Genomic DNA, 18,578 nt, shown 5'->3' on the forward strand with positions numbered 1-18,578 from the left:
CTACAAAATTGGAATTTAGCGCTCCTACAAAACAGTAGGCTCTGACGCATTTTAAGAGCACATCTGTCGATTCGCAGTGTTTCGTTATTTTCAACGAGTTCCTAGCACTCTTCCTCCGCGCATTCTTGTTCAAACTGAGTTCATTACTGTAATTTTGCATCTTACATTTAATACAGTGGTTTAAAATGCTTGTGGAAGCATCTTTGTCGCACCTGAGAGTTTGTATGAAAAGAGGACTGGCAGGTGTAGTGACATAAAATTTAGAAGAAGAGAGGGAGCCAACAGCACCCGGTGTTCCCAGGCGGTCACCCATCCAAGTACTAACCGGGCCCGATGTTGCTTAACTTCGGTGATCGGACGAGAACCGGTGTATTCAACATGGTATGGCCGTTGGCGTCCTTATACAGTAGCCGCACGGCAGAAGAAGGCTTCGCCTCTCCTCCCAACACACGCAATCGCCGTCTTCGGTGGCACATTTGACACAAAGCACGTCCTTCCACCTCGAAGGCGACGCGCAGTGCGGCGCGCCGCCACGTGGGTCAGACGCACAACACAGCTGCTCGTTGCACCGCCTGTCATTCGTTTGTTCGACAAAGTATCCATCTCTTGTAGCGACGAAAGGTAAATTTTTGTTTACAAATTTGCCGTTGTGCACTGCTACAAAACAATATGCCCTGACGTATTTCACAACATTTCTGTCACTTCACACTGTTTTGTTATTTCCAGAGACTCTTTGGAAGTCTTCCTTGGCGCACTCTTTTCAAATTGAGTTCCTTAACATCGTATCTTACGATAGTTTAAAATCAGTATGGAAGCATCTTTGTCACATGAGAAAGGTAGCATGAAAAAAGGGCTGGCAGGGGTAGTGACAAGAAAGCAAGAAATGAAGACAGAGGGAAGCGGTCTCACCTGCCTGACACGCGTCGCGCTTCCAGATATTTGCGTAATTCGCACGGTGCATTCTCGGCTGTCCCCTTCCGTCCCGACTTGTCCCGACTTTGCTCGACTGCCGCTCGCTGCCGCTCGGGTCGCGGTCCATATGACAGCACAAGTACGAGAAGCATCTGCGAGATGGGCGCGGGCCGAACCGGCGTGTCCGAGGCGCCGTGTGCGGCCGTTCGGAGCTACCAGAGCCGCTCTGTGCTGCGCCGTGCCGTGGAAAGGTGCGAAAACATGCACACAAGACACAGGCTGTTCGGCAAAGTATCCATCTCTTGTAGCGACGAAAGGTTAATTTTTGTTTACAAATTTGCCGTTGTGCACTGCTACAAAATTGGAATTTAGCGCTCCTACAAAACAGTAGGCTCTGACGCATTTTAAGAGCACATCTGTCGATTCGCAGTGTTTCGTTATTTTCAACGAGTTCCTAGCACTCTTCCTCCGCGCATTCTTGTTCAAACTGAGTTCATTACTGTAATTTTGCATCTTACATTTAATACAGTGGTTTAAAATGCTTGTGGAAGCATCTTTGTCGCACCTGAGAGTTTGTATGAAAAGAGGACTGGCAGGTGTAGTGACATAAAATTTAGAAGAAGAGAGGGAGCCAACAGCACCCGGTGTTCCCAGGCGGTCACCCATCCAAGTACTAACCGGGCCCGATGTTGCTTAACTTCGGTGATCGGACGAGAACCGGTGTATTCAACATGGTATGGCCGTTGGCGTCCTTATACAGTAGCCGCACGGCAGAAGAAGGCTTCGCCTCTCCTCCCAACACACGCAATCGCCGTCTTCGGTGGCACATTTGACGCAAAGCACGTCCTTCCACCTCGAAGGCGACGCGCAGTGCGGCGCGCCGCCACGTGGGTCAGACGCACAACACAGCTGCTCGTTGTACCGCCTGTCATTCGTTTGTTCGACAAAGTATCCATCTCTTGTAGCGACGAAAGGTAAATTTTTGTTTACAAATTTGCCGTTGTGCACTGCTACAAAACAATATGCCCTGACGTATTTCACAACATTTCTGTCACTTCACACTGTTTTGTTATTTCCAGAGACTCTTTGGAAGTCTTCCTTGGCGCACTCTTTTCAAATTGAGTTCCTTAACATCGTATCTTACGATAGTTTAAAATCAGTATGGAAGCATCTTTGTCACATGAGAAAGGTAGCATGAAAAAAGGGCTGGCAGGGGTAGTGACAAGAAAGCAAGAAATGAAGACAGAGGGAAGCGGTCTCACCTGCCTGACACGCGTCGCGCTTCCAGATATTTGCGTAATTCGCACGGTGCATTCTCGGCTGTCCCCTTCCGTCCCGACTTGTCCCGACTTTGCTCGACTGCCGCTCGCTGCCGCTCGGGTCGCGGTCCATATGACAGCACAAGTACGAGAAGCATCTGCGAGATGGGCGCGGGCCGAACCGGCGTGTCCGAGGCGCCGTGTGCGGCCGTTCGGAGCTACCAGAGCCGCTCTGTGCTGCGCCGTGCCGTGGAAAGGTGCGAAAACATGCACACAAGACACAGGCTGTTCGGCAAAGTATCCATCTCTTGTAGCGACGAAAGGTTAATTTTTGTTTACAAATTTGCCGTTGTGCACTGCTACAAAATTGGAATTTAGCGCTCCTACAAAACAGTAGGCTCTGACGCATTTTAAGAGCACATCTGTCGATTCGCAGTGTTTCGTTATTTTCAACGAGTTCCTAGCACTCTTCCTCCGCGCATTCTTGTTCAAACTGAGTTCATTACTGTAATTTTGCATCTTACATTTAATACAGTGGTTTAAAATGCTTGTGGAAGCATCTTTGTCGCACCTGAGAGTTTGTATGAAAAGAGGACTGGCAGGTGTAGTGACATAAAATTTAGAAGAAGAGAGGGAGCCAACAGCACCCGGTGTTCCCAGGCGGTCACCCATCCAAGTACTAACCGGGCCCGATGTTGCTTAACTTCGGTGATCGGACGAGAACCGGTGTATTCAACATGGTATGGCCGTTGGCGTCCTTATACAGTAGCCGCACGGCAGAAGAAGGCTTCGCCTCTCCTCCCAACACACGCAATCGCCGTCTTCGGTGGCACATTTGACGCAAAGCACGTCCTTCCACCTCGAAGGCGACGCGCAGTGCGGCGCGCCGCCACGTGGGTCAGACGCACAACACAGCTGCTCGTTGTACCGCCTGTCATTCGTTTGTTCGACAAAGTATCCATCTCTTGTAGCGACGAAAGGTAAATTTTTGTTTACAAATTTGCCGTTGTGCACTGCTACAAAACAATATGCCCTGACGTATTTCACAACATTTCTGTCACTTCACACTGTTTTGTTATTTCCAGAGACTCTTTGGAAGTCTTCCTTGGCGCACTCTTTTCAAATTGAGTTCCTTAACATCGTATCTTACGATAGTTTAAAATCAGTATGGAAGCATCTTTGTCACATGAGAAAGGTAGCATGAAAAAAGGGCTGGCATGGGTAGTGACAAGAAAGCAAGAAATGAAGACAGAGGGAAGCGGTCTCACCTGCCTGACACGCGTCGCGCTTCCAGATATTTGCGTAATTCGCACGGTGCATTCTCGGCTGTCCCCTTCCGTCCCGACTTGTCCCGACTTTGCTCGACTGCCGCTCGCTGCCGCTCGGGTCGCGGTCCATATGACAGCACAAGTACGAGAAGCATCTGCGAGATGGGCGCGGGCCGAACCGGCGTGTCCGAGGCGCCGTGTGCGGCCGTTCGGAGCTACCAGAGCCGCTCTGTGCTGCGCCGTGCCGTGGAAAGGTGCGAAAACATGCACACAAGACACAGGCTGTTCGGCAAAGTATCCATCTCTTGTAGCGACGAAAGGTTAATTTTTGTTTACAAATTTGCCGTTGTGCACTGCTACAAAATTGGAATTTAGCGCTCCTACAAAACAGTAGGCTCTGACGCATTTTAAGAGCACATCTGTCGATTCGCAGTGTTTCGTTATTTTCAACGAGTTCCTAGCACTCTTCCTCCGCGCATTCTTGTTCAAACTGAGTTCATTACTGTAATTTTGCATCTTACATTTAATACAGTGGTTTAAAATGCTTGTGGAAGCATCTTTGTCGCACCTGAGAGTTTGTATGAAAAGAGGACTGGCAGGTGTAGTGACATAAAATTTAGAAGAAGAGAGGGAGCCAACAGCACCCGGTGTTCCCAGGCGGTCACCCATCCAAGTACTAACCGGGCCCGATGTTGCTTAACTTCGGTGATCGGACGAGAACCGGTGTATTCAACATGGTATGGCCGTTGGCGTCCTTATACAGTAGCCGCACGGCAGAAGAAGGCTTCGCCTCTCCTCCCAACACACGCAATCGCCGTCTTCGGTGGCACATTTGACACAAAGCACGTCCTTCCACCTCGAAGGCGACGCGCAGTGCGGCGCGCCGCCACGTGGGTCAGACGCACAACACAGCTGCTCGTTGCACCGCCTGTCATTCGTTTGTTCGACAAAGTATCCATCTCTTGTAGCGACGAAAGGTAAATTTTTGTTTACAAATTTGCCGTTGTGCACTGCTACAAAACAATATGCCCTGACGTATTTCACAACATTTCTGTCACTTCACACTGTTTTGTTATTTCCAGAGACTCTTTGGAAGTCTTCCTTGGCGCACTCTTTTCAAATTGAGTTCCTTAACATCGTATCTTACGATAGTTTAAAATCAGTATGGAAGCATCTTTGTCACATGAGAAAGGTAGCATGAAAAAAGGGCTGGCAGGGGTAGTGACAAGAAAGCAAGAAATGAAGACAGAGGGAAGCGGTCTCACCTGCCTGACACGCGTCGCGCTTCCAGATATTTGCGTAATTCGCACGGTGCATTCTCGGCTGTCCCCTTCCGTCCCGACTTGTCCCGACTTTGCTCGACTGCCGCTCGCTGCCGCTCGGGTCGCGGTCCATATGACAGCACAAGTACGAGAAGCATCTGCGAGATGGGCGCGGGCCGAACCGGCGTGTCCGAGGCGCCGTGTGCGGCCGTTCGGAGCTACCAGAGCCGCTCTGTGCTGCGCCGTGCCGTGGAAAGGTGCGAAAACATGCACACAAGACACAGGCTGTTCGGCAAAGTATCCATCTCTTGTAGCGACGAAAGGTTAATTTTTGTTTACAAATTTGCCGTTGTGCACTGCTACAAAATTGGAATTTAGCGCTCCTACAAAACAGTAGGCTCTGACGCATTTTAAGAGCACATCTGTCGATTCGCAGTGTTTCGTTATTTTCAACGAGTTCCTAGCACTCTTCCTCCGCGCATTCTTGTTCAAACTGAGTTCATTACTGTAATTTTGCATCTTACATTTAATACAGTGGTTTAAAATGCTTGTGGAAGCATCTTTGTCGCACCTGAGAGTTTGTATGAAAAGAGGACTGGCAGGTGTAGTGACATAAAATTTAGAAGAAGAGAGGGAGCCAACAGCACCCGGTGTTCCCAGGCGGTCACCCATCCAAGTACTAACCGGGCCCGATGTTGCTTAACTTCGGTGATCGGACGAGAACCGGTGTATTCAACATGGTATGGCCGTTGGCGTCCTTATACAGTAGCCGCACGGCAGAAGAAGGCTTCGCCTCTCCTCCCAACACACGCAATCGCCGTCTTCGGTGGCACATTTGACGCAAAGCACGTCCTTCCACCTCGAAGGCGACGCGCAGTGCGGCGCGCCGCCACGTGGGTCAGACGCACAACACAGCTGCTCGTTGTACCGCCTGTCATTCGTTTGTTCGACAAAGTATCCATCTCTTGTAGCGACGAAAGGTAAATTTTTGTTTACAAATTTGCCGTTGTGCACTGCTACAAAACAATATGCCCTGACGTATTTCACAACATTTCTGTCACTTCACACTGTTTTGTTATTTCCAGAGACTCTTTGGAAGTCTTCCTTGGCGCACTCTTTTCAAATTGAGTTCCTTAACATCGTATCTTACGATAGTTTAAAATCAGTATGGACGCATCTTTGTCACATGAGAAAGGTAGCATGAAAAAAGGGCTGGCAGGGGTAGTGACAAGAAAGCAAGAAATGAAGACAGAGGGAAGCGGTCTCACCTGCCTGACACGCGTCGCGCTTCCAGATATTTGCGTAATTCGCACGGTGCATTCTCGGCTGTCCCCTTCCGTCCCGACTTGTCCCGACTTTGCTCGACTGCCGCTCGCTGCCGCTCGGGTCGCGGTCCATATGACAGCACAAGTACGAGAAGCATCTGCGAGATGGGCGCGGGCCGAACCGGCGTGTCCGAGGCGCCGTGTGCGGCCGTTCGGAGCTACCAGAGCCGCTCTGTGCTGCGCCGTGCCGTGGAAAGGTGCGAAAACATGCACACAAGACACAGGCTGTTCGGCAAAGTATCCATCTCTTGTAGCGACGAAAGGTTAATTTTTGTTTACAAATTTGCCGTTGTGCACTGCTACAAAATTGGAATTTAGCGCTCCTACAAAACAGTAGGCTCTGACGCATTTTAAGAGCACATCTGTCGATTCGCAGTGTTTCGTTATTTTCAACGAGTTCCTAGCACTCTTCCTCCGCGCATTCTTGTTCAAACTGAGTTCATTACTGTAATTTTGCATCTTACATTTAATACAGTGGTTTAAAATGCTTGTGGAAGCATCTTTGTCGCACCTGAGAGTTTGTATGAAAAGAGGACTGGCAGGTGTAGTGACATAAAATTTAGAAGAAGAGAGGGAGCCAACAGCACCCGGTGTTCCCAGGCGGTCACCCATCCAAGTACTAACCGGGCCCGATGTTGCTTAACTTCGGTGATCGGACGAGAACCGGTGTATTCAACATGGTATGGCCGTTGGCGTCCTTATACAGTAGCCGCACGGCAGAAGAAGGCTTCGCCTCTCCTCCCAACACACGCAATCGCCGTCTTCGGTGGCACATTTGACGCAAAGCACGTCCTTCCACCTCGAAGGCGACGCGCAGTGCGGCGCGCCGCCACGTGGGTCAGACGCACAACACAGCTGCTCGTTGTACCGCCTGTCATTCGTTTGTTCGACAAAGTATCCATCTCTTGTAGCGACGAAAGGTAAATTTTTGTTTACAAATTTGCCGTTGTGCACTGCTACAAAACAATATGCCCTGACGTATTTCACAACATTTCTGTCACTTCACACTGTTTTGTTATTTCCAGAGACTCTTTGGAAGTCTTCCTTGGCGCACTCTTTTCAAATTGAGTTCCTTAACATCGTATCTTACGATAGTTTAAAATCAGTATGGACGCATCTTTGTCACATGAGAAAGGTAGCATGAAAAAAGGGCTGGCAGGGGTAGTGACAAGAAAGCAAGAAATGAAGACAGAGGGAAGCGGTCTCACCTGCCTGACACGCGTCGCGCTTCCAGATATTTGCGTAATTCGCACGGTGCATTCTCGGCTGTCCCCTTCCGTCCCGACTTGTCCCGACTTTGCTCGACTGCCGCTCGCTGCCGCTCGGGTCGCGGTCCATATGACAGCACAAGTACGAGAAGCATCTGCGAGATGGGCGCGGGCCGAACCGGCGTGTCCGAGGCGCCGTGTGCGGCCGTTCGGAGCTACCAGAGCCGCTCTGTGCTGCGCCGTGCCGTGGAAAGGTGCGAAAACATGCACACAAGACACAGGCTGTTCGGCAAAGTATCCATCTCTTGTAGCGACGAAAGGTTAATTTTTGTTTACAAATTTGCCGTTGTGCACTGCTACAAAATTGGAATTTAGCGCTCCTACAAAACAGTAGGCTCTGACGCATTTTAAGAGCACATCTGTCGATTCGCAGTGTTTCGTTATTTTCAACGAGTTCCTAGCACTCTTCCTCCGCGCATTCTTGTTCAAACTGAGTTCATTACTGTAATTTTGCATCTTACATTTAATACAGTGGTTTAAAATGCTTGTGGAAGCATCTTTGTCGCACCTGAGAGTTTGTATGAAAAGAGGACTGGCAGGTGTAGTGACATAAAATTTAGAAGAAGAGAGGGAGCCAACAGCACCCGGTGTTCCCAGGCGGTCACCCATCCAAGTACTAACCGGGCCCGATGTTGCTTAACTTCGGTGATCGGACGAGAACCGGTGTATTCAACATGGTATGGCCGTTGGCGTCCTTATACAGTAGCCGCACGGCAGAAGAAGGCTTCGCCTCTCCTCCCAACACACGCAATCGCCGTCTTCGGTGGCACATTTGACGCAAAGCACGTCCTTCCACCTCGAAGGCGACGCGCAGTGCGGCGCGCCGCCACGTGGGTCAGACGCACAACACAGCTGCTCGTTGCACCGCCTGTCATTCGTTTGTTCGACAAAGTATCCATCTCTTGTAGCGACGAAAGGTAAATTTTTGTTTACAAATTTGCCGTTGTGCACTGCTACAAAACAATATGCCCTGACGTATTTCACAACATTTCTGTCACTTCACACTGTTTTGTTATTTCCAGAGACTCTTTGGAAGTCTTCCTTGGCGCACTCTTTTCAAATTGAGTTCCTTAACATCGTATCTTACGATAGTTTAAAATCAGTATGGAAGCATCTTTGTCACATGAGAAAGGTAGCATGAAAAAAGGGCTGGCAGGGGTAGTGACAAGAAAGCAAGAAATGAAGACAGAGGGAAGCGGTCTCACCTGCCTGACACGCGTCGCGCTTCCAGATATTTGCGTAATTCGCACGGTGCATTCTCGGCTGTCCCCTTCCGTCCCGACTTGTCCCGACTTTGCTCGACTGCCGCTCGCTGCCGCTCGGGTCGCGGTCCATATGACAGCACAAGTACGAGAAGCATCTGCGAGATGGGCGCGGGCCGAACCGGCGTGTCCGAGGCGCCGTGTGCGGCCGTTCGGAGCTACCAGAGCCGCTCTGTGCTGCGCCGTGCCGTGGAAAGGTGCGAAAACATGCACACAAGACACAGGCTGTTCGGCAAAGTATCCATCTCTTGTAGCGACGAAAGGTTAATTTTTGTTTACAAATTTGCCGTTGTGCACTGCTACAAAATTGGAATTTAGCGCTCCTACAAAACAGTAGGCTCTGACGCATTTTAAGAGCACATCTGTCGATTCGCAGTGTTTCGTTATTTTCAACGAGTTCCTAGCACTCTTCCTCCGCGCATTCTTGTTCAAACTGAGTTCATTACTGTAATTTTGCATCTTACATTTAATACAGTGGTTTAAAATGCTTGTGGAAGCATCTTTGTCGCACCTGAGAGTTTGTATGAAAAGAGGACTGGCAGGTGTAGTGACATAAAATTTAGAAGAAGAGAGGGAGCCAACAGCACCCGGTGTTCCCAGGCGGTCACCCATCCAAGTACTAACCGGGCCCGATGTTGCTTAACTTCGGTGATCGGACGAGAACCGGTGTATTCAACATGGTATGGCCGTTGGCGTCCTTATACAGTAGCCGCACGGCAGAAGAAGGCTTCGCCTCTCCTCCCAACACACGCAATCGCCGTCTTCGGTGGCACATTTGACGCAAAGCACGTCCTTCCACCTCGAAGGCGACGCGCAGTGCGGCGCGCCGCCACGTGGGTCAGACGCACAACACAGCTGCTCGTTGTACCGCCTGTCATTCGTTTGTTCGACAAAGTATCCATCTCTTGTAGCGACGAAAGGTAAATTTTTGTTTACAAATTTGCCGTTGTGCACTGCTACAAAACAATATGCCCTGACGTATTTCACAACATTTCTGTCACTTCACACTGTTTTGTTATTTCCAGAGACTCTTTGGAAGTCTTCCTTGGCGCACTCTTTTCAAATTGAGTTCCTTAACATCGTATCTTACGATAGTTTAAAATCAGTATGGACGCATCTTTGTCACATGAGAAAGGTAGCATGAAAAAAGGGCTGGCAGGGGTAGTGACAAGAAAGCAAGAAATGAAGACAGAGGGAAGCGGTCTCACCTGCCTGACACGCGTCGCGCTTCCAGATATTTGCGTAATTCGCACGGTGCATTCTCGGCTGTCCCCTTCCGTCCCGACTTGTCCCGACTTTGCTCGACTGCCGCTCGCTGCCGCTCGGGTCGCGGTCCATATGACAGCACAAGTACGAGAAGCATCTGCGAGATGGGCGCGGGCCGAACCGGCGTGTCCGAGGCGCCGTGTGCGGCCGTTCGGAGCTACCAGAGCCGCTCTGTGCTGCGCCGTGCCGTGGAAAGGTGCGAAAACATGCACACAAGACACAGGCTGTTCGGCAAAGTATCCATCTCTTGTAGCGACGAAAGGTTAATTTTTGTTTACAAATTTGCCGTTGTGCACTGCTACAAAATTGGAATTTAGCGCTCCTACAAAACAGTAGGCTCTGACGCATTTTAAGAGCACATCTGTCGATTCGCAGTGTTTCGTTATTTTCAACGAGTTCCTAGCACTCTTCCTCCGCGCATTCTTGTTCAAACTGAGTTCATTACTGTAATTTTGCATCTTACATTTAATACAGTGGTTTAAAATGCTTGTGGAAGCATCTTTGTCGCACCTGAGAGTTTGTATGAAAAGAGGACTGGCAGGTGTAGTGACATAAAATTTAGAAGAAGAGAGGGAGCCAACAGCACCCGGTGTTCCCAGGCGGTCACCCATCCAAGTACTAACCGGGCCCGATGTTGCTTAACTTCGGTGATCGGACGAGAACCGGTGTATTCAACATGGTATGGCCGTTGGCGTCCTTATACAGTAGCCGCACGGCAGAAGAAGGCTTCGCCTCTCCTCCCAACACACGCAATCGCCGTCTTCGGTGGCACATTTGACGCAAAGCACGTCCTTCCACCTCGAAGGCGACGCGCAGTGCGGCGCGCCGCCACGTGGGTCAGACGCACAACACAGCTGCTCGTTGTACCGCCTGTCATTCGTTTGTTCGACAAAGTATCCATCTCTTGTAGCGACGAAAGGTAAATTTTTGTTTACAAATTTGCCGTTGTGCACTGCTACAAAACAATATGCCCTGACGTATTTCACAACATTTCTGTCACTTCACACTGTTTTGTTATTTCCAGAGACTCTTTGGAAGTCTTCCTTGGCGCACTCTTTTCAAATTGAGTTCCTTAACATCGTATCTTACGATAGTTTAAAATCAGTATGGACGCATCTTTGTCACATGAGAAAGGTAGCATGAAAAAAGGGCTGGCAGGGGTAGTGACAAGAAAGCAAGAAATGAAGACAGAGGGAAGCGGTCTCACCTGCCTGACACGCGTCGCGCTTCCAGATATTTGCGTAATTCGCACGGTGCATTCTCGGCTGTCCCCTTCCGTCCCGACTTGTCCCGACTTTGCTCGACTGCCGCTCGCTGCCGCTCGGGTCGCGGTCCATATGACAGCACAAGTACGAGAAGCATCTGCGAGATGGGCGCGGGCCGAACCGGCGTGTCCGAGGCGCCGTGTGCGGCCGTTCGGAGCTACCAGAGCCGCTCTGTGCTGCGCCGTGCCGTGGAAAGGTGCGAAAACATGCACACAAGACACAGGCTGTTCGGCAAAGTATCCATCTCTTGTAGCGACGAAAGGTTAATTTTTGTTTACAAATTTGCCGTTGTGCACTGCTACAAAATTGGAATTTAGCGCTCCTACAAAACAGTAGGCTCTGACGCATTTTAAGAGCACATCTGTCGATTCGCAGTGTTTCGTTATTTTCAACGAGTTCCTAGCACTCTTCCTCCGCGCATTCTTGTTCAAACTGAGTTCATTACTGTAATTTTGCATCTTACATTTAATACAGTGGTTTAAAATGCTTGTGGAAGCATCTTTGTCGCACCTGAGAGTTTGTATGAAAAGAGGACTGGCAGGTGTAGTGACATAAAATTTAGAAGAAGAGAGGGAGCCAACAGCACCCGGTGTTCCCAGGCGGTCACCCATCCAAGTACTAACCGGGCCCGATGTTGCTTAACTTCGGTGATCGGACGAGAACCGGTGTATTCAACATGGTATGGCCGTTGGCGTCCTTATACAGTAGCCGCACGGCAGAAGAAGGCTTCGCCTCTCCTCCCAACACACGCAATCGCCGTCTTCGGTGGCACATTTGACGCAAAGCACGTCCTTCCACCTCGAAGGCGACGCGCAGTGCGGCGCGCCGCCACGTGGGTCAGACGCACAACACAGCTGCTCGTTGCACCGCCTGTCATTCGTTTGTTCGACAAAGTATCCATCTCTTGTAGCGACGAAAGGTAAATTTTTGTTTACAAATTTGCCGTTGTGCACTGCTACAAAACAATATGCCCTGACGTATTTCACAACATTTCTGTCACTTCACACTGTTTTGTTATTTCCAGAGACTCTTTGGAAGTCTTCCTTGGCGCACTCTTTTCAAATTGAGTTCCTTAACATCGTATCTTACGATAGTTTAAAATCAGTATGGAAGCATCTTTGTCACATGAGAAAGGTAGCATGAAAAAAGGGCTGGCAGGGGTAGTGACAAGAAAGCAAGAAATGAAGACAGAGGGAAGCGGTCTCACCTGCCTGACACGCGTCGCGCTTCCAGATATTTGCGTAATTCGCACGGTGCATTCTCGGCTGTCCCCTTCCGTCCCGACTTGTCCCGACTTTGCTCGACTGCCGCTCGCTGCCGCTCGGGTCGCGGTCCATATGACAGCACAAGTACGAGAAGCATCTGCGAGATGGGCGCGGGCCGAACCGGCGTGTCCGAGGCGCCGTGTGCGGCCGTTCGGAGCTACCAGAGCCGCTCTGTGCTGCGCCGTGCCGTGGAAAGGTGCGAAAACATGCACACAAGACACAGGCTGTTCGGCAAAGTATCCATCTCTTGTAGCGACGAAAGGTTAATTTTTGTTTACAAATTTGCCGTTGTGCACTGCTACAAAATTGGAATTTAGCGCTCCTACAAAACAGTAGGCTCTGACGCATTTTAAGAGCACATCTGTCGATTCGCAGTGTTTCGTTATTTTCAACGAGTTCCTAGCACTCTTCCTCCGCGCATTCTTGTTCAAACTGAGTTCATTACTGTAATTTTGCATCTTACATTTAATACAGTGGTTTAAAATGCTTGTGGAAGCATCTTTGTCGCACCTGAGAGTTTGTATGAAAAGAGGACTGGCAGGTGTAGTGACATAAAATTTAGAAGAAGAGAGGGAGCCAACAGCACCCGGTGTTCCCAGGCGGTCACCCATCCAAGTACTAACCGGGCCCGATGTTGCTTAACTTCGGTGATCGGACGAGAACCGGTGTATTCAACATGGTATGGCCGTTGGCGTCCTTATACAGTAGCCGCACGGCAGAAGAAGGCTTCGCCTCTCCTCCCAACACACGCAATCGCCGTCTTCGGTGGCACATTTGACGCAAAGCACGTCCTTCCACCTCGAAGGCGACGCGCAGTGCGGCGCGCCGCCACGTGGGTCAGACGCACAACACAGCTGCTCGTTGTACCGCCTGTCATTCGTTTGTTCGACAAAGTATCCATCTCTTGTAGCGACGAAAGGTAAATTTTTGTTTACAAATTTGCCGTTGTGCACTGCTACAAAACAATATGCCCTGACGTATTTCACAACATTTCTGTCACTTCACACTGTTTTGTTATTTCCAGAGACTCTTTGGAAGTCTTCCTTGGCGCACTCTTTTCAAATTGAGTTCCTTAACATCGTATCTTACGATAGTTTAAAATCAGTATGGACGCATCTTTGTCACATGAGAAAGGTAGCATGAAAAAAGGGCTGGCAGGGGTAGTGACAAGAAAGCAAGAAATGAAGACAGAGGGAAGCGGTCTCACCTGCCTGACACGCGTCGCGCTTCCAGATATTTGCGTAATTCGCACGGTGCATTCTCGGCTGTCCCCTTCCGTCCCGACTTGTCCCGACTTTGCTCGACTGCCGCTCGCTGCCGCTCGGGTCGCGGTCCATATGACAGCACAAGTACGAGAAGCATCTGCGAGATGGGCGCGGGCCGAACCGGCGTGTCCGAGGCGCCGTGTGCGGCCGTTCGGAGCTACCAGAGCCGCTCTGTGCTGCGCCGTGCCGTGGAAAGGTGCGAAAACATGCACACAAGACACAGGCTGTTCGGCAAAGTATCCATCTCTTGTAGCGACGAAAGGTTAATTTTTGTTTACAAATTTGCCGTTGTGCACTGCTACAAAATTGGAATTTAGCGCTCCTACAAAACAGTAGGCTCTGACGCATTTTAAGAGCACATCTGTCGATTCGCAGTGTTTCGTTATTTTCAACGAGTTCCTAGCACTCTTCCTCCGCGCATTCTTGTTCAAACTGAGTTCATTACTGTAATTTTGCATCTTACATTTAATACAGTGGTTTAAAATGCTTGTGGAAGCATCTTTGTCGCACCTGAGAGTTTGTATGAAAAGAGGACTGGCAGGTGTAGTGACATAAAATTTAGAAGAAGAGAGGGAGCCAACAGCACCCGGTGTTCCCAGGCGGTCACCCATCCAAGTACTAACCGGGCCCGATGTTGCTTAACTTCGGTGATCGGACGAGAACCGGTGTATTCAACATGGTATGGCCGTTGGCGTCCTTATACAGTAGCCGCACGGCAGAAGAAGGCTTCGCCTCTCCTCCCAACACACGCAATCGCCGTCTTCGGTGGCACATTTGACGCAAAGCACGTCCTTCCACCTCGAAGGCGACGCGCAGTGCGGCGCGCCGCCACGTGGGTCAGACGCACAACACAGCTGCTCGTTGTACCGCCTGTCATTCGTTTGTTCGACAAAGTATCCATCTCTTGTAGCGACGAAAGGTAAATTTTTGTTTACAAATTTGCCGTTGTGCACTGCTACAAAACAATATGCCCTGACGTATTTCACAACATTTCTGTCACTTCACACTGTTTTGTTATTTCCAGAGACTCTTTGGAAGTCTTCCTTGGCGCACTCTTTTCAAATTGAGTTCCTTAACATCGTATCTTACGATAGTTTAAAATCAGTATGGACGCATCTTTGTCACATGAGAAAGGTAGCATGAAAAAAGGGCTGGCAGGGGTAGTGACAAGAAAGCAAGAAATGAAGACAGAGGGAAGCGGTCTCACCTGCCTGACACGCGTCGCGCTTCCAGATATTTGCGTAATTCGCACGGTGCATTCTCGGCTGTCCCCTTCCGTCCCGACTTGTCCCGACTTTGCTCGACTGCCGCTCGCTGCCGCTCGGGTCGCGGTCCATATGACAGCACAAGTACGAGAAGCATCTGCGAGATGGGCGCGGGCCGAACCGGCGTGTCCGAGGCGCCGTGTGCGGCCGTTCGGAGCTACCAGAGCCGCTCTGTGCTGCGCCGTGCCGTGGAAAGGTGCGAAAACATGCACACAAGACACAGGCTGTTCGGCAAAGTATCCATCTCTTGTAGCGACGAAAGGTTAATTTTTGTTTACAAATTTGCCGTTGTGCACTGCTACAAAATTGGAATTTAGCGCTCCTACAAAACAGTAGGCTCTGACGCATTTTAAGAGCACATCTGTCGATTCGCAGTGTTTCGTTATTTTCAACGAGTTCCTAGCACTCTTCCTCCGCGCATTCTTGTTCAAACTGAGTTCATTACTGTAATTTTGCATCTTACATTTAATACAGTGGTTTAAAATGCTTGTGGAAGCATCTTTGTCGCACCTGAGAGTTTGTATGAAAAGAGGACTGGCAGGTGTAGTGACATAAAATTTAGAAGAAGAGAGGGAGCCAACAGCACCCGGTGTTCCCAGGCGGTCACCCATCCAAGTACTAACCGGGCCCGATGTTGCTTAACTTCGGTGATCGGACGAGAACCGGTGTATTCAACATGGTATGGCCGTTGGCGTCCTTATACAGTAGCCGCACGGCAGAAGAAGGCTTCGCCTCTCCTCCCAACACACGCAATCGCCGTCTTCGGTGGCACATTTGACGCAAAGCACGTCCTTCCACCTCGAAGGCGACGCGCAGTGCGGCGCGCCGCCACGTGGGTCAGACGCACAACACAGCTGCTCGTTGTACCGCCTGTCATTCGTTTGTTCGACAAAGTATCCATCTCTTGTAGCGACGAAAGGTAAATTTTTGTTTACAAATTTGCCGTTGTGCACTGCTACAAAACAATATGCCCTGACGTATTTCACAACATTTCTGTCACTTCACACTGTTTTGTTATTTCCAGAGACTCTTTGGAAGTCTTCCTTGGCGCACTCTTTTCAAATTGAGTTCCTTAACATCGTATCTTACGATAGTTTAAAATCAGTATGGAAGCATCTTTGTCACATGAGAAAGGTAGCATGAAAAAAGGGCTGGCAGGGGTAGTGACAAGAAAGCAAGAAATGAAGACAGAGGGAAGCGGTCTCACCTGCCTGACACGCGTCGCGCTTCCAGATATTTGCGTAATTCGCACGGTGCATTCTCGGCTGTCCCCTTCCGTCCCGACTTGTCCCGACTTTGCTCGACTGCCGCTCGCTGCCGCTCGGGTCGCGGTCCATATGACAGCACAAGTACGAGAAGCATCTGCGAGATGGGCGCGGGCCGAACCGGCGTGTCCGAGGCGCCGTGTGCGGCCGTTCGGAGCTACCAGAGCCGCTCTGTGCTGCGCCATGCCGTGGAAAGGTGCGAAAACATGCACACAAGACACAGGCTGTTCGGCAAAGTATCCATCTCTTGTAGCGACGAAAGGTTAATTTTTGTTTACAAATTTGCCGTTGTGCACTGCTACAAAATTGGAATTTAGCGCTCCTACAAAACAGTAGGCTCTGACGCATTTTAAGAGCACATCTGTCGATTCGCAGTGTTTCGTTATTTTCAACGAGTTCCTAGCACTCTTCCTCCGCGCATTCTTGTTCAAACTGAGTTCATTACTGTAATTTTGCATCTTACATTTAATACAGTGGTTTAAAATGCTTGTGGAAGCATCTTTGTCGCACCTGAGAGTTTGTATGAAAAGAGGACTGGCAGGTGTAGTGACATAAAATTTAGAAGAAGAGAGGGAGCCAACAGCACCCGGTGTTCCCAGGCGGTCACCCATCCAAGTACTAACCGGGCCCGATGTTGCTTAACTTCGGTGATCGGACGAGAACCGGTGTATTCAACATGGTATGGCCGTTGGCGTCCTTATACAGTAGCCGCACGGCAGAAGAAGGCTTCGCCTCTCCTCCCAACACACGCAATCGCCGTCTTCGGTGGCACATTTGACGCAAAGCACGTCCTTCCACCTCGAAGGCGACGCGCAGTGCGGCGCGCCGCCACGTGGGTCAGACGCACAACACAGCTGCTCGTTGTACCGCCTGTCATTCGTTTGTTCGACAAAGTATCCATCTCTTGTAGCGACGAAAGGTAAATTTTTGTTTACAAATTTGCCGTTGTGCACTGCTACAAAACAATATGCCCTGACGTATTTCACAACATTTCTGTCACTTCACACTGTTTTGTTATTTCCAGAGACTCTTTGGAAGTCTTCCTTGGCGCACTCTTTTCAAATTGAGTTCCTTAACATCGTATCTTACGATAGTTTAAAATCAGTATGGAAGCATCTTTGTCACATGAGAAAGGTAGCATGAAAAAAGGGCTGGCAGGGGTAGTGACAAGAAAGCAAGAAATGAAGACAGAGGGAAGCGGTCTCACCTGCCTGACACGCGTCGCGCTTCCAGATATTTGCGTAATTCGCACGGTGCATTCTCGGCTGTCCCCTTCCGTCCCGACTTGTCCCGACTTTGCTCGACTGCCGCTCGCTGCCGCTCGGGCCGCGGTCCATATGACAGCACAAGTACGAGAAGCATCTGCGAGATGGGCGCGGGCCGAACCGGCGTGTCCGAGGCGCCGTGTGCGGCCGTTCGGAGCTACCAGAGCCGCTCTGTGCTGCGCCGTGCCGTGGAAAGGTGCGAAAACATGCACACAAGACACAGGCTGTTCGGCAAAGTATCCATCTCTTGTAGCGACGAAAGGTTAATTTTTGTTTACAAATTTGCCGTTGTGCACTGCTACAAAATTGGAATTTAGCGCTCCTACAAAACAGTAGGCTCTGACGCATTTTAAGAGCACATCTGTCGATTCGCAGTGTTTCGTTATTTTCAACGAGTTCCTAGCACTCTTCCTCCGCGCATTCTTGTTCAAACTGAGTTCATTACCGTGATTTTGCATCTTACATTTAATACAGTGGTTTAAAATGCTTGTGGAAGCATCTTTGTCGCACCTGAGAGTTTGTATGAAAAGAGGACTGGCAGGTGTAGTGACATAAAATTTAGAAGAAGAGAGGGAGCCAACAGCACCCGGTGTTCCCAGGCGGTCACCCATCCAAGTACTAACCGGGCCCGATGTTGCTCAACTTCGGTGATCGGACGAGAACCGGTGTATTCAACATGGTATGGCCGTTGGCGTCCTTATACAGTAGCCGCACGGCAGAAGAAGGCTTCGCCTCTCCTCCCAACACACGCAATCGCCGTCTTCGGTGGCACATTTGACGCAAAGCACGTCCTTCCACCTCGAAGGCGACGCGCAGTGCGGCGCGCCGCCACGTGGGTCAGACGCACAACACAGCTGCTCGTTGCACCGCCTGTCATTCGTTTGTTCGACAAAGTATCCATCTCTTGTAGCGACGAAAGGTAAATTTTTGTTTACAAATTTGCCGTTGTGCACTGCTACAAAACAATATGCCCTGACGTATTTCACAACATTTCTGTCACTTCACACTGTTTTGTTATTTCCAGAGACTCTTTGGAAGTCTTCCTTGGCGCACTCTTTTCAAATTGAGTTCCTTAACATCGTATCTTACGATAGTTTAAAATCAGTATGGAAGCATCTTTGTCACATGAGAAAGGTAGCATGAAAAAAGGGCTGGCAGGGGTAGTG

General features: G+C 49.9%; 15 non-coding genes across 15 annotated transcripts; all 15 read right to left on the reverse strand.

Annotated features, from left to right (window-relative positions):
• Positions 1-276: 276 nt before the first annotated feature.
• LOC126308203 (5S ribosomal RNA) lies at positions 277-395 on the reverse strand. Its single transcript, XR_007554119.1, has one exon. It is a non-coding gene; the product is annotated as a 5S ribosomal RNA (ribosomal RNA).
• A 1,146-nt stretch (positions 396-1,541) lies between these two features.
• LOC126308205 (5S ribosomal RNA) lies at positions 1,542-1,660 on the reverse strand. Its single transcript, XR_007554120.1, has one exon. It is a non-coding gene; the product is annotated as a 5S ribosomal RNA (ribosomal RNA).
• Positions 1,661-2,806: 1,146 nt separating this feature from the next.
• Positions 2,807-2,925, reverse strand: LOC126308206 (5S ribosomal RNA). Its single transcript, XR_007554121.1, has one exon. It is a non-coding gene; the product is annotated as a 5S ribosomal RNA (ribosomal RNA).
• Positions 2,926-4,071: 1,146 nt separating this feature from the next.
• On the reverse strand, positions 4,072-4,190 carry LOC126308207 (5S ribosomal RNA). Its single transcript, XR_007554122.1, has one exon. It is a non-coding gene; the product is annotated as a 5S ribosomal RNA (ribosomal RNA).
• Positions 4,191-5,336: 1,146 nt separating this feature from the next.
• On the reverse strand, positions 5,337-5,455 carry LOC126308208 (5S ribosomal RNA). The gene has a single exon (XR_007554123.1). It is a non-coding gene; the product is annotated as a 5S ribosomal RNA (ribosomal RNA).
• A 1,146-nt stretch (positions 5,456-6,601) lies between these two features.
• Positions 6,602-6,720, reverse strand: LOC126308209 (5S ribosomal RNA). The gene has a single exon (XR_007554124.1). It is a non-coding gene; the product is annotated as a 5S ribosomal RNA (ribosomal RNA).
• Positions 6,721-7,866: 1,146 nt separating this feature from the next.
• Positions 7,867-7,985, reverse strand: LOC126308210 (5S ribosomal RNA). The gene has a single exon (XR_007554125.1). It is a non-coding gene; the product is annotated as a 5S ribosomal RNA (ribosomal RNA).
• A 1,146-nt stretch (positions 7,986-9,131) lies between these two features.
• LOC126308211 (5S ribosomal RNA) lies at positions 9,132-9,250 on the reverse strand. Its single transcript, XR_007554126.1, has one exon. It is a non-coding gene; the product is annotated as a 5S ribosomal RNA (ribosomal RNA).
• A 1,146-nt stretch (positions 9,251-10,396) lies between these two features.
• On the reverse strand, positions 10,397-10,515 carry LOC126308212 (5S ribosomal RNA). Its single transcript, XR_007554127.1, has one exon. It is a non-coding gene; the product is annotated as a 5S ribosomal RNA (ribosomal RNA).
• A 1,146-nt stretch (positions 10,516-11,661) lies between these two features.
• LOC126308214 (5S ribosomal RNA) lies at positions 11,662-11,780 on the reverse strand. Its single transcript, XR_007554129.1, has one exon. It is a non-coding gene; the product is annotated as a 5S ribosomal RNA (ribosomal RNA).
• Positions 11,781-12,926: 1,146 nt separating this feature from the next.
• LOC126308216 (5S ribosomal RNA) lies at positions 12,927-13,045 on the reverse strand. Its single transcript, XR_007554130.1, has one exon. It is a non-coding gene; the product is annotated as a 5S ribosomal RNA (ribosomal RNA).
• Positions 13,046-14,191: 1,146 nt separating this feature from the next.
• Positions 14,192-14,310, reverse strand: LOC126308217 (5S ribosomal RNA). Its single transcript, XR_007554131.1, has one exon. It is a non-coding gene; the product is annotated as a 5S ribosomal RNA (ribosomal RNA).
• Positions 14,311-15,456: 1,146 nt separating this feature from the next.
• LOC126308218 (5S ribosomal RNA) lies at positions 15,457-15,575 on the reverse strand. The gene has a single exon (XR_007554132.1). It is a non-coding gene; the product is annotated as a 5S ribosomal RNA (ribosomal RNA).
• Positions 15,576-16,721: 1,146 nt separating this feature from the next.
• On the reverse strand, positions 16,722-16,840 carry LOC126308219 (5S ribosomal RNA). Its single transcript, XR_007554133.1, has one exon. It is a non-coding gene; the product is annotated as a 5S ribosomal RNA (ribosomal RNA).
• A 1,146-nt stretch (positions 16,841-17,986) lies between these two features.
• LOC126307833 (5S ribosomal RNA) lies at positions 17,987-18,105 on the reverse strand. Its single transcript, XR_007553806.1, has one exon. It is a non-coding gene; the product is annotated as a 5S ribosomal RNA (ribosomal RNA).
• Between the last annotated feature and the right edge of the window lie 473 nt (positions 18,106-18,578).

The sequence above is a fragment of the Schistocerca gregaria genome, unplaced genomic scaffold (assembly GCF_023897955.1).
Source record: "Schistocerca gregaria isolate iqSchGreg1 unplaced genomic scaffold, iqSchGreg1.2 ptg000355l, whole genome shotgun sequence".
NCBI classification, from domain to species: Eukaryota; Metazoa; Arthropoda; class Insecta; order Orthoptera; family Acrididae; genus Schistocerca; species Schistocerca gregaria.